We start from the raw sequence: 14,488 nt of genomic DNA, 5'->3' as shown, positions 1-14,488 counted from the left end.
GCTGATACAAATGTCATGCAGATTTGTCCAGACTTACACTTCCATAAACCGATTCAATGAGTCAATTCAATAAGTTCAAGTGAAAAAAAAAAAAATCATTGAAACAGTTTGTAGTTCATTTCAGAAACTTAATTTGGCTTTTGTGTTCTGGTTTTATTTTTTAGGAATTTGGTTTCATTTGCAGCAATTATGGAATTATTTTCTTTGTTTCTTTGTTTGTTTGTTTCTTTCTTTGTGTGTGTGTGTGTGTGTGTGTGTGTGTGTGTGTGTGTTTCCCCCAGAAAGATCTTGAGCCTTTAATTTGTGACTGCCAGTTAGAGGAGGTGGTGATGTGAATTCCTTTTCCTTCCTGCTAAAATTGCAAGATCAGTGTGGAGATGTACTCAACAATGGGACTTTCTGTATTCATGGAAATAATTCATATCTGCACTGTCCAGCACAATAGCCACTGGCCACAAATGGACTTGGAACACATGAAATATGGCTAGTGCAACAGAGAAACTTGAACATTTTCAGTTGAAGCTAAGTTTAACTTTAAATAACATGTGGCTAGTGAGCACTGCATTTGATGTGCAAGTGTATATAGACCGTAAGTCAAGTTTTTTTGCCTTTTTGGTACAATCTACCCACAAAATGGCAAATTTAGGGACATAATCTGAAAGTAACCAAAATTACTCTCTTTTTTTCTTTAAAAAATGTAAAATATGAAATATATTTTATGTTTAAACTAAAAGAATAAGAAACATTTTTGGTGAGAGATAACCAGATAGAAGATTCTGAAGATTCTTTATTTTTATTTTTATTTTTTTAAATTCTAATTAGTTATATATGACAGCAGGATGAAATTCAGTTCATATTACACAAATAGAGCACAATTTTTCATGTCTCTGGTTGAACACAGAGTAGAGTCACACCATTGGTGTTTTCATACATGTGCTTACGGTAATGATGTACATCTCATTCCACCATCTTTCTTACCCTCATTCCCCCCCTATTCCTCCCTCCCAAGACTCTGAAGATTCTGAGGTGTTAATTAATTAAACTTTTACCTGTGTATGTGTCTGCTCATTACCACTTCTACTCTTGCCCTTTTATATTCTGGTCATTCATTCACTGCTCATTGTTCTTTAAGTTCTTTTTTTTTTTCCTTCCTCACCATCTAAAAAAGAATACAATAAGTGTTTCCTAAATTAATTCTAGAATTTTATAGGAATAAATTTAATTCACCATGTTTCCTCTGTAATGTCCTAAAATATTATCCCTAGGGATGTGAGTCAATTAATTTTTTAAAATAAAGTCAAGGAGAGTTATGGGTATGAATTTATTCAAAAGCAAAAACAAGACATACCTGAGCAGTAGCATTTCTATTAATTGAGAAAGAGAAAGAAGAAAATGCTGTTTTGTGCTTTAAGAGAAGTTTAAATACATATTGACATCTGCAACTTTTCCCCTGATCTCCTCATCCTTTTAAGTGAATGGTGTATGAAATTGTAAAGTTTAAGATGTTGATAATTGGAAAATATGCTTCAGAAAGGTCATTGGGTTCCATAAAGAAAAGTTTATAGTATTCACTCCTTAGTAATATTTACGCTGTGAATAATATTGATTCAACTACATCAGTGAAAGCAGGTGATAAGCCTAATGATTGCTCAGCAATCAGATCCACCAAGTTGCTTAAAGACTGATATGTTCTTAAAGACCATCACAAAGGGCAGAAAGCAGTAAATTGGAATTATTGCACACAACCGCAGCTACTCGTACCATATAAATGAAGAAACAATTTATGCTACTTATATCTGAGAGTATTTTTTCTCAAACCTTTCAACACTTGAAAAATCTTTAAGCTGCAATCAACTATGACGTTACCATAATTTCAGTAGAATTAAAAAAAATGAAAAGGAACTTTGAAGTGAAAATCATTATTTTAAAAAAGTATCATTTCTTAAATTCACAATCCAAGAACATTATGAAATCAATCTGGAGGGTCTCAATAGCAGTAAGCATTTCTTCAAACAGAGAAGGATAAGGTAAACCAGAGCTCATTTATGTAATAAGGGTAAATATTATTTTGTACAATTTTGCTTCATTTAGAGAAATATATTTTTCTTGGTTTATTGGTTATATTGTATTATGTTATTCTATTGTGAGTTACCTTGCCAAACATAATTCTAAGTAAACATCCAATTGATTTAGTGCTAGTTCAACACAGGGCTCAACACACTAGAGAACATGTTGTTATCTTATGGTAATGAACAAAGTGTTTTAACACATTCATGGAAATTTCTTTGTTGATATTTTTGCATTAAAATGATAATGAAATTACTGGAATTTATTTTATTGAAGATAAAATAAATATAGGGGGGTATGAGTCCATGTCAATTGATTTTTTGTAGTTCACTGGAGCAAGGTACTTTGTGGCTATTTTCAGTCTTGAAACATATGACATTTAGTTCTGAGAAATTTATTTAAAATACATCTTTGGTAATCTTTTCCCCTCTGTTTCTTTTGTTCTCCTTTCTGAAACTTCTTTTATTTGGATGTACCCCTAGTGGACTAGTCATATAATTTCTCATCTTATATTTTTTACTCTTGTCTGTTGGTTTTCTGCTCTACCTTCTGGAAGATTTTCTCATCTATATCTTCTAATGGGATATTTTATTTCACCTATTATACTTTTAATATCCAACAGCACCTAATTTTTTTCTGCATGTTCTCTTTTCATAGCATCTGGTTTCATGGTTTTGATGTATTACCATTTTAAAAGTGTGTCATTTTATAGATCTTCCATCTTCTTGCCTGGACTGTGGTCTTTTGTGTTTGTTTTGGACAAATGTTTACAATAAATGCTGTTGTGATCTGTCTGTGACTACTCAGAACTCTTGGCATGTGTCTAAGTAAAGATTGCTTTTGAAAGCCCGACGGAAGCCAAGCTATGAGACCCAGCTGTTGACGGTGACTTCCTGTAGAAGAGAGTCCTGGGCTTTGTCTTGGTGGAATCACTATCAGTGTCTTGAGACCTTCTGCTTTCCTGATCCATCCCTAAGTTGATCTACAATTTAATTTAAATTCTAGAATATTTGATATTCCTGATCCTTCATACAAATTTTATATACAATTTAGAATTGCTTTGCTAATTTCTAGAGAAGGAAACCCTAGATGAATTTTCCTTATAATTTTCAATTCTCAACACAACATCCACCCCATTTATTTAAAGTCTTCTTGTTTTGAATAATGGTTTATCATTTAACCAGTAGATCTCTGATACATCTTTCATTATATTTATTCCTAGCTGTTTGATGTTTTTTGATTGGCTTTAGAAAATGATGTGTTTTTTTAAATTAGAATTACCTGTTGCAAGTATATGAGGTTGTAATTAATCTGTGTATACTGACCTTTATTCAATTAACTTTGTAAATTAACTTTTGAATTATTTTATCAGTGTATTCTTTTGGAACTTTTCTGTATGCAGTTGTGTTGTCTGCCAATAAAAATAGTTTCCACTCTTCCCTTGCAACCCATAGGTACCTTTCATTTCTTTGTTTGATACATTGCACTGGCTTGTTCCATATAGAGTGGGACTAGCAGTCATCTTTATCTCATTCTACTCTCAAGAGAAATTCATTCTATATTTCAACAATAAGTATAATGTTCATATTTCTTTCCTTTAAATATCCTTCAATAGATTAAAGGTGCTACTCTCTGCTCCTTATTTAAGATGAGATTTTTAAAAATTATTAGATCCAATGATTATCATATGGTATTCTATACTGTCCTTTTACTGTGGTGAATTAAACTGATTGATTTTCAAATTCCAGATCAAATGTGCATCCTTGAAATGAATTCATTTTGGTGATGATGATTTGTTATCTCTACATATTACTTTACTTTGCCTATATTTTGTTTATGATTTCATAGGATGTTTATGAAAGTAATAGAACTGAAATTTTCTATTCTTTTAATATCTTTATCAGATTTTAGCATCAAGATTTTCTGGTCTCCCAAAATAGTATTTCCTTTTTCAGGTGCCTTAAAAATTTTGTGTGAAATGCGTTTTATGTCTTCCTTCCTTAAATGTTCAGTAGAAATAAACAGTGTATGGATCTGGGCATTGTTTTATTAGAAAGTAATTAATTATAGATTTTTAAAAATTGATATAGCACAATGCAGATATTTTATTCCTTCTTGTACAACTATTGTTTATTTCTGTTATTCTGGGAGTTTGTCCATCTTACCTGTTTTTCCATTATAGTGGGCTAAATTTGTTTATAATATGCTCTTACTGGGCTGGGGATGTGCCTCAAGCGGTAGCACGCTGGCCTGGCATGTGTGCGGCCCGGGTTCGATCCTCAGCACCACATACCAACAAAGATGTTGTGTCTGCCGAGAACTAAAAAATAAATATTAAAAATTCTCTCTCTCTCTCTCTCTGTCTCTCTCTCTCTCTCTCTCTCTCCTCTCTCACTCTCTCTTTAAAAAAAAATGCTCTTACTGACTATATAATGATATCAGGATCTGTGACAATATTACCTTTGGTATTCCTGACATGGGAAATTTGTGTTTTTATCCCTTTTTTCTTTATTAATCTCATCAAGGGTGTATCAACTTTAAAAGTTGTTTCAAAGAAATACTTGCTTCCCCCCAAAACAACTATGTTTTATTCTTTTATTAATTTCTGCTCTTATTTTTATTTCCCTAGGTATAGTACTCTTAGATTTATCCTATTTTTATAATTTCTTGATATTGAGACTTAGATTATTGATATTTATACATTCAACTCTAAAGCTTTTCTTTAAGCAGGGCTTAAGCTTCATTCTACAAATTTGATGTCATAATTTTATAAGCATTTTATTCAAAATAATTTCTCATTTTTATTGTGATTTTTTTTCTCTTCCTCAGTTATTTAGACATTTAAAAAAAATTTCCTAGCATTTAGAAGCATTCTTATTCTTTTTTGTTCTTTATCTCTAGCTTAGTTTTCCTGTGGCTAATGAAATATTCTGGTCAAGATCCATTCTCAGAACAAGAACTCCCAGATTCAACTACTTTGAGGCAAAGTTAACCAACAGTTGATGCCAGGGATCAATGAAAAAAACTTTTAAGAAAAATTTCCAAAATCATTTAAATAAAACTTTTACAGATTACATTTTATTATATTTTCATCATATTTTAATTTTAAAAACACATATTCCAGTTACTGTATTTTATTTTCCAGGCAGTGTTTAGCTCACATCTGACATCATAAATATGATTTACTATGATAAGTTTAAAAATTACTTAAATCAGCCATATGCCATTTGAACCTTTGTTTTTTAAAATTTTCTTTCTTAATGTAAGTAAAATTGTAAGGTTAATTTTTATAGGAACTATGTTTCAGTTTTATGTGTTATTGAAAATTTTTATTCTGTTTGACATTAGGACTTGATCTACTCAAAGTTTTTACAATATCTCACATAATTATAAGTGAGTTGGTTCTACTTTTTGATTCTAGGCATGCAGAGTGCTCATAAAGTCTAAAAATAATAGCGAATAAAAATAATATTAAAAACTACAAAGCAGTATATATGGACTGTTGTTCTTTTTTATTATATTTTGGACGGGAATGGAAGTCTGTAGCTTCCTGCCTTGAAATGATGGTAGTTTCCTTGGTTCATCTTTAAAGAGCCCTCTGTCTCTCTAGCCAAAAGTAAACAAAGCTTAGGGTCTAAAGCTGATTTCTCTGCCCATGGGCTTCATAAACCATGACACTGAGCATTTTTAGGAATATGTGCCATCCTAAATCAATCAATAAAGTTTATGATGTCTACTTTCTGTGAGAAAATGGAAAGAACTTTGTGAGATTGAAGTTTTAAATATTCAGATAAGATCCTGTATTTTGGAAAATTTATAAAGAAGCATAAGATTGTAATTAAATTAACAGAAGGAGAAAAATGGTTGCCAAAGGTAGCAATATGTCTTAAATCATGAATAATAAAGTATGGAAATTTTTTCAAATTCATAATAAGGTGATAGAGAAAAGAAGAAATTCATAAGCTAAGTGTAAATTTCAAATGTTATAATTATTGATATATTTTAAATTTTAAAATAAAGTGAAAAAGCTCCTATATTATTAACACATCTTTCAGAAAAGACAAAAAATAAGAGACTGCATTATATAATCTTCAATATACAATTTTGGATATTTATCTATTATGGGCAAAAAATGGAATAAGTTTTAAATGTGAATGACTTGCTTTGATTTGAAAATGCACAATTAGCAAATATAGAATTTATTAAATTACATAATTGAGATTAAAAAGAATATAAAATTATTGCTATATATTTATAAAAGAGCTTATATTTTTATTTTCTATTCTTTTTTCTTATGTTTCTACTAATAGTATCTTTAAATCTTTTATGGATATGTACAAGAGTCTAAATTAGCCTCAATTAAAATACTATCCTTTTAGAACATTAACAGGAAGTATGTTATGAAATAAACTCTCACATAAATATTTGCAATGAATGAACATTCTTCTCAAAGTACTAGTAATTGTTGGGCAGTCATAATGTGTGAGTAATGGTTAGATAGGACTTTTGCACCATAAAGGAAATAACAATGGCTATCTGGGCTTGTAATCTCAAACAATGTTTATAATTTAACATAATCGGGTTTTTAAGTGTGTTAATATGGTGTACCAAGAGTCTTACATGCAGAGTCTGATTTGTTAAAAAAAAATGACACTTTTTTTTTTAGTTATACATGGCAGTAAAATCTATTTTGATATATTTACACAAGCATGAAATATATTTTATTCTAATTAGGACCTCAACCTTGTGAATGTACACAATGTTGAGACTCACGGTGGTGTATTCATATAAGTACATAAGAAAGTTATGCCAGATTCATTCCACCATCTTTTCTATTCCCATCCCTCATCCCTTACCTTCCTTCCTCTTTATTTAATCCACTGAACTTCTGTTCTCACCCTAGCCCCTTGTTGTGGGTTAGCATCCATATATCAGAGTTAACATTTGACTTTGTTTTTTGGGGATTGGCTTGTTTCACTTAGCATGATAGTATCCAGATCCATCATTAACAGCGAATGCCATAAAGTCATTATTCTTGATGGCTGAGTAACATTCCATTGGATATATATACCACAATTTCTTTATCCATTCATGTGTTGATAAGCATCCAAGTTGGTTCCATAGCTTAGCTACTATGAATTGTGCTGCAATAAGCACTGATGATGCTGCATCCCTGTAGAATGCCAATTTTAAATCCTTTGTGTATATACCTATGAGTGGGGTAACTGGGTCAAATTGTGGTTCCATTCCTAGATTTTTTAGAAATTTCCATATTGCTTTCCAGAGTGGGTGTAGTCCCATCAACAATGTATGGGTGTACCTTTTCCCCACATCCTCACCAATATCCTTTATATCCTTTGTTACTTATTGTTACTTTTTTTGAACATACAGATATTTATTGCTCACCTTTCACACAAAGCACACCTCCAGACATTTTCTTTCACAGCTTGACAATGTTTATGTATACAGAAACCCAGCAAGAAGCATCATGGTATGTAGATTTCAGTAAAGGCGAATGTAAAACATCAACTCAGCCAGCAATAATAATAAATAATAAATAATAAATAAGCAATAATAAAGGGCCTCCTGCACTAAGCAAAATCTACCTTACTTTGTAGTGAATTTCTTCCATTACAAAAAAAGTCTCCTGCCCGAAGCAAGCTAACTTGTATTTGCTGAGCCAGTGGTATTAACTTGTGCATAAAACAAACTTCAGTTTGCTATTTCTTCTAGCAGACTTCATGTAAAAACAAGGTTGAACAAGGAACTTGTTTTGGATGGATGCAGGTCAGTTTGAGTTGCTATACTTAACTAAATTCCCAAATGTACTATAGGTTCACAACTTAGTTTGCTTTTATACTCTTTATGGAATTTAGCCATATTCAAGGTTTTCAGAGTTGAGATATGGTACAGTATTCCATCAACTGAATAAGGCTACTGAATATGTTATCTGCAGAAGAGCTCATTTAATAGGAACTGACCTAATGGGTCTATCATGAAGCAAATGTAGCACAACCTCTCTGAATAAAATGCCTATCGGGGCAGAATTGTGCTTGGAAAATAGGCATTACAATATTTTACACAAAACACATATAAATGGATTGTTAGTATGAGGATGATTTCCTAGTAGTAAATATAAAAAAGTCTAGGTGAATCTTCATTTTCAAAACTGCATATTGAAAACTACTTTATTCAAGTAATTTCTTCAAAAAAAAGTATGCATGTTCTGACTGTGGAATTAGTCTACTGGTCAATTAAAGGCAACTTTAATTACCTTTTAAAAACTTTTTTCATAGAAAGGAGAGATGTTGTATGTGTTTCTCAAATAAACAGCATTATGTAAATCCATTAAAAATAATAACAAAGCAGAATCAAAGGAAGACCTACAATGTTTATGCCAAGCAGGAATCTGCCTGCCGCCACCTGTGGTCTCACGTTAATTCAAAATAGATGCTGGACTCAGGATTCTGAAACTTTTGAGTTTCTATTATTTGAGCTCTAGCAAAATATAAGGTTCTGTAGCCTCAACTAGTATAATGTCTTCCCTGTCCAAATCCAGAATGATTATACTGATAGCCTCCATGCTGGAAGTGTTGTTCAAATTGACCCCTTTGGTGGTAAGTCTGGTTCCCCCTACCTCCCCACCCACCTCCCTGGCCTCTACAACCACCCCAGCCTCCACTACCACCTCTCCCACCACGACCACTGCCTCCATCACTGTGGTGCCCACCATCTTGGTATCTACTTCCTGTGTATGAAGATGTTTGGAAACCACTAAAACCACCGCCTTGATAGCTACTACTGTGTCCACCATGATAGCCAACTGGCTGGAAACCTGAATCTTGATAACCACCATCTTGGTAGCCACCCCCTCCTCCACTCCCACCACCTGTCCAGCCTCCGTGATGCTTATTTCCTCTTCCTTCCCCTCGGCCACCATGGTCATAACCACCACGTCCACCTCTCCCTCCTCCTTGTTCATGTCCTCCACATCCACCATATGAGGAATGTTCATAACCACCTCTCCCTCCTCCTTAACCTCCTGCTTGCTGCTGGGGGCCATCTTGCCTTTCATGCCACGGTGGCATCTCTCGGGGTGGAGGTTCAATTTCATTAGGTCTACCACCGCAGTCAGGTACCCTGCCCATCAACACCTTATTGATGGCACAGGCAGTCTTTTCTCTTATGGAACCACTGCTTGTCCTTAAAATCTTTGACAAGTCTTGCCTTGCAGCCAAAAGATGAGCAACAGAAATAGTGTTTTTTGGAGATAAGACTGAACGCTTTGGCTAATTTTTCCGGTCTGATTCTTAGCTCTGTCAGACCAGCCAAAGGACTGAACAGTGACATCCAAACGTTTTATTAGCAGCTTTCTCCAAACTTCATATTCATTAGCTATGGCTTGGTTAATTGCTTCTATCTTTTCCCAGTGGGCTGGTCCCATTGGATTCTTCAGTAAAGGCTTTCCCACATGATTAGGTGGAACTTTTGCTAATGTTTCCTTTAATTTTTTTTTTCAATCCCGCTGAAGAATTGGAACATAGTTATATTGGCTGGAGGTTTGGACATTCCTAGAGCAATACATATGCCTTTCAACTCTTGAAAGACCTCACTACCGCCTACTTCTTGAGTTTTTTTTTTTCTTTTTCTTTTTTTTTTTTTTTTTGGAGGAGAATTCACATAGAGCATTCTGACAGCTTCTAGTTGTGAGATGAGGTATGTGAGCAAAAGGAGGCAGTTCTTCTATATGAGAAGGCACTTGGTCACATCCCCAGAGGTCAGTGAAAGATATGGGCAGTTCATCTCCCCTAGTAGCCCACTCACCTTAAGCTGGAATTCTTCAGCCTCACTTGGACTGTTAGTTGCTTTAACATTTTCCTCTAGTTTACAGAGCACTCCTAATTCAGATACCAGCCAAGCACAGAGTTTGGTAATTTCGGGGGAACTGGCTCCAGCAGAGTCTGCTTGAGACAGTGCGCCATCATCCATCCAACAATGATCTTTCCAATTTCATTGCTTTAAATGTTGTATGCCCTCCTGATTCAATTTGGGTATGTCATATGTCTCTAGAAATTTGTTGATATCATTGAGATTTTCTATTTTGGAGTATAAATTTTCAAAATAGTTTATGATTATCATCTGTTTTCAGTAGTGTTTCTGGTGGTATTTCCTTTTCATCAGAAATTTTAATAATTTGGGTTTCTCCCCTTTTTCTTTGGGTTAGCTTGGCTAAAGGTTTACTAATTTTGTTTATTTTTTCAAAGAACCAGTTTTTGTTTTGTTGATTTTTTAGACTTTCATTTAATGTTCATTAGTAACCTCATGAGGGAGGTTTTATTTGACCACCTTCATAGATATGAAAGCCAGGGACTATAGAAGTAAAGCATTTGCCTAAATTAAAATTAGTAGTACTGAGATTTTAACTCCAAGAAATTCTTGACTCCTTGCTTACAATGGATTACTCTAAAAATGTGAGTAATTAGAAAAAAATATCAATTCTGTATTATTTACACAAATGAAATCATGGAACTCAGTGTTATTTTCCAGGTGAAAGATATTTATAGCTCTTTGATGTCCTTTGAAGCATTCTCATTTTTGAGATGATCTTGAATATGAAATAGAGGTTATTTAAAATTTCTTGATAATCAAATATACTACTGAGAAAAAAGTAGCTTCAATTCTTTGTGTATTTGAATATCCTCCTATTTATATAGCGTTCTAATTTTAAATATTGTTGTGATTTTCTTTTTTTTGGTAGCCAAATAAGTAATGATCCTATAGGCATTAACAGTGTGGATTTCTACTCTTTAAAATAAACCTTTACTTCAATACTTTGAGTTAATTTTTGAAAAATGTCACCCATATTTGTAGGACAATTGAGCAGGTGATGCAAATAATTAAAACTGCTTCTGTTTAGGACCAAGAGTATTCTTAATGCAAACACAGCTCTATTTCTAAACACCATACAGATCTTAAGGACTTAACCTTCTCTTCTCACGATCATTTCAGATTCAACTGCTTATTGTATTATAGCTTTTTAGACAAATATTTTACTCACACAGCCATGGCTGCCATCCCTAACTCCTCTCCATTAGATGTATGCAGTTTTTATTGTATTCAGGGACAGAACTGGTCCCTGGTTAAATAAGGGTGATGGAAGAAAATCATACCCTATCCAGAAAGTTGATCCCTGTCTGCTTTCAGAAATCCATTTTATTAGTAAAATAAATTGCTAAAATGTTGGTGAACAGTTTAACTATTTGGAGAATATGTTCAAAAAGGAATGTGAAACTTGATAGACAATTTTTTTTAAAATGCTAGGGTTCTATGATTTCAAGCTGGTCTCTAATAAAGGAAAGGAGTTCCCTTCTGAAGCATAAAACAAAACGTCTATTAACAAGCACCCATAGGATTGCTTTTCACAACCCCTGTGTTTTGTGGAAGTAAGAGATAAAAGTAATGCTCTTGGCTTCTTTTTATTATTGTTTACAGCAAAGATTGATGCTGTGCATGCATGTTCTTTTTACTATGCTGGTATCTCAGTCTATCCATAAAGAAGTGAGTTTATTATAAAGCATATATATATATATATATATATATATATATATATATATATATATATCTTCTAACTAAATTGGAGTGAGAAGATGTAATCATCTCATGCATTTTATTGCTGTTGTATTCTCATGTGATCACTCAAAATGGAATGTAGTTCACTTGAGGACTTCATATAATTTCTTCCAAATTTATTCAATTTGTCTTTGCTCTGGAATATACATTGCCATGACTGTTATTCTTCAATCTTTATCTCATTTTATTCCCAATCCATCTCCAGTTTATTTTCTCAATCTCCTCATAAAATGAAGCCAAAACAAAGCAATGAACTAAATAAGGAAATTTCCTGCAAGTGTTTTGTTGTAGTTGCTGCAATAAATGAGTTTTTTCGCTACTAATTGTAAGGCTATCTCTAACAGAAGAGCTATAATCATCTCTGCGATGGAGCTGCTATAATTTTAGCTGTTCTTGCTTTGCTTTATTGAGAACCAGAGCAGGGTATACAAGATTTTATTTCTAATATTAGCTAGCATATTAAAATTGGTCCATAGAGTTCCATAACATGTTCTATGAACAAATTACATTCTGTCCAAATATAAGCAGGTCACACTGAGTCAATGTTTTAGAGTGTAAGAGCTGGAAGAGCACTTATAGTGCATTAGGTTCAAGGTGTTTGTTTCAATGTCAGGAAAGTGGAAGTCAGAGATACTTGAGCTGTGACTTGCTCAAGGGCTCTTCACAATGTAGCAAGTCCGAGGAATCAACCTTGGTTGCCTGACTCTCAGTCTAGAAGGATTGTTAACATATGGCTGGCTGCCTTTACTAGAATGCAGGTATATAGATGTGCATACATTCATGTCCTAGAATACAGATAAATATTCTTTATAGTTCTTTAGGCTTGTATACTATTATGGTAAATCAAAACAAGCGGATAAAACAAAGAAGAGGGAAGCATAGAATTTAACCAATATTTTAAAGGTAAAAGCAAGGACCTAGTTGTCCAGTGAAAGCAATTTTAAGCCATGAAAGTCATCATGAGTCTATGTTCTGTCAACAATAAATTCAAATGAATTGCAAGGTAAGGACATATAGCCCATGGAAATTCTAGTAAGCTGAAAAGCTTGAGTTAGAAATGAACAAAATAAAATTTCTATATGGAAAAATTGGTCCACTGTCATCTTTCATGAAAATATTTAAATAATGCATTTTTGTTCTGCAAGATAATAATTAAAATAATTCATAATGTAGCACCAAAAAATGAAAGTAAAATGACAATATAAATTATTTATATGAGTTAAAGAATCACTGCTTAGAAAACATAACGATGTTTATCTCCAAGGTTTTCATTTTTCTCAAAAAACATATTTAAAAAATACATTCTACCTAGTACACTTTTTATCCTTACCTGGGAATTTTCATTATTGTCTGAAATATTAGAGAATCACTTCTTAAAATATTTAAATATATATTAAATACACATTTGAGCTATATCTTGTACCTCCTCATATCTAGTATCACTGTAATAACTCATTTTCAAAGCACTTTCACTTGAGAATGTTAAACAGTGAGTGCAAGGAGTTGAGTTGTATATAGTATCAACAAAAATATCTTGAGTATTTCAAACTGGTAAATTTTCATTTTTTTTTCTAAGTGAATATAAAAAGTATTTTAAGCATGACTACAAGTTAACAGAGCAGTACACAACATGATAGTCAATGACATGCCCATTTAAGGGCACCTGCAATCTCTAAGTATCCATTATGTATGCTAAAGTTGAAAATAACCAAATATTTGCCATCTAAGATTTCTTGTTTTGAACTTAAGATACCCAAAGCTGTTTAACAAATCCTCTCCACAGAAAAAGACGATTCTGTAGTTGGGGCATTGTTTGTGGGTTATTATGTAGAAAGATGGTGGGAAGTTCCTTGCCCAGTTCCTGCTTCCTCAGGGTCTCAAGAGTTATTGTTTCCTCTTGACACAAATTCTGAAGGTCTGCCCTGCCCTGTCGCCTTGTGTGTGCTTCAGAGGAAGGGAGGGGACACTCCTTTTCACTCCCTGACTGTGTTCCTCATTCAGATGGTGGTGTGGATGAGGTATGCTCTGTTTCAGAGAGTCTGCTTGCCTCCAAAAGGAAGCTCCCTCCAACTGCTGGATTTTCATCTCTCAGCACAATACTAAATAAAACTCCAATCCTTGCAAACTGTTACCCAATTGTTTAAAAACCTACAATTGTTTTTCCAAATTCTAAGGATGCCCTTAGGAATATTTTATAAGAAAGTAAGTTGATCATGGACAACACACTTCAGAACATCTCTTGTTCATCTTAAAAACTACATTTTATTTGATATAGCAACCATTTTTAAACTAAGAATAAATCAAAGTATAGTTTTTTTCTGATGGGATCCCCATAGCATCCACATGTGTCAAAGCACTTGTAACCTGCCAGAGGAAATTTTCTTTATATTATTTACCTAAAAGTTTGAAAGCAAAGTTTGATTTTTACCCCTTTTCAATCTAAAAGTCTTTTAAAATTTTTTAAACTTTGATTTAACTCTTATGATATGCTACACACCAGGCTATGTAATAAGAATATGAAAATGAAGAAAAGGATAGCTTCATGGAGCTTTCTAGTGCAAAAGATGAATTTCTTATGCATTAGTATATATAGGCATAAAATATTAATATACCTACACATATTAGTAGTGTGATAATTATCAATCCATGGTATAATTGCAAGTATATATGAAACATAGAGGAGGGAGTGGTGAAGTGTGATTGAGTTTAAGAGGATTCCAGAGGAGGACAAGTGTGAACAGGTTTTTCACAAATGAATAATAATTCACCAAATGGGAAAGAAGAAACCAGG

General features: G+C 33.2%; 1 pseudogene across 1 annotated transcript; it reads right to left on the bottom strand.

The window, feature by feature from the left end:
• Nucleotides 1-8,591: 8,591 nt before the first annotated feature.
• Nucleotides 8,592-9,700, bottom strand: LOC308649821 (protein FAM98A-like; annotated as a pseudogene). The gene has a single exon. The product of its transcript is annotated as a protein FAM98A-like (transcript).
• Between the last annotated feature and the right edge of the window lie 4,788 nt (nt 9,701-14,488).

This window comes from Spermophilus citellus (assembly GCF_964194105.1).
Source record: "Spermophilus citellus genome assembly, chromosome: 5".
Lineage (NCBI taxonomy): Eukaryota > Metazoa > Chordata > Mammalia > Rodentia > Sciuridae > Spermophilus > Spermophilus citellus.
Note: the sequence above shows the minus strand (reverse complement) of the source record. Positions and strands in the feature narration are given on the sequence as shown.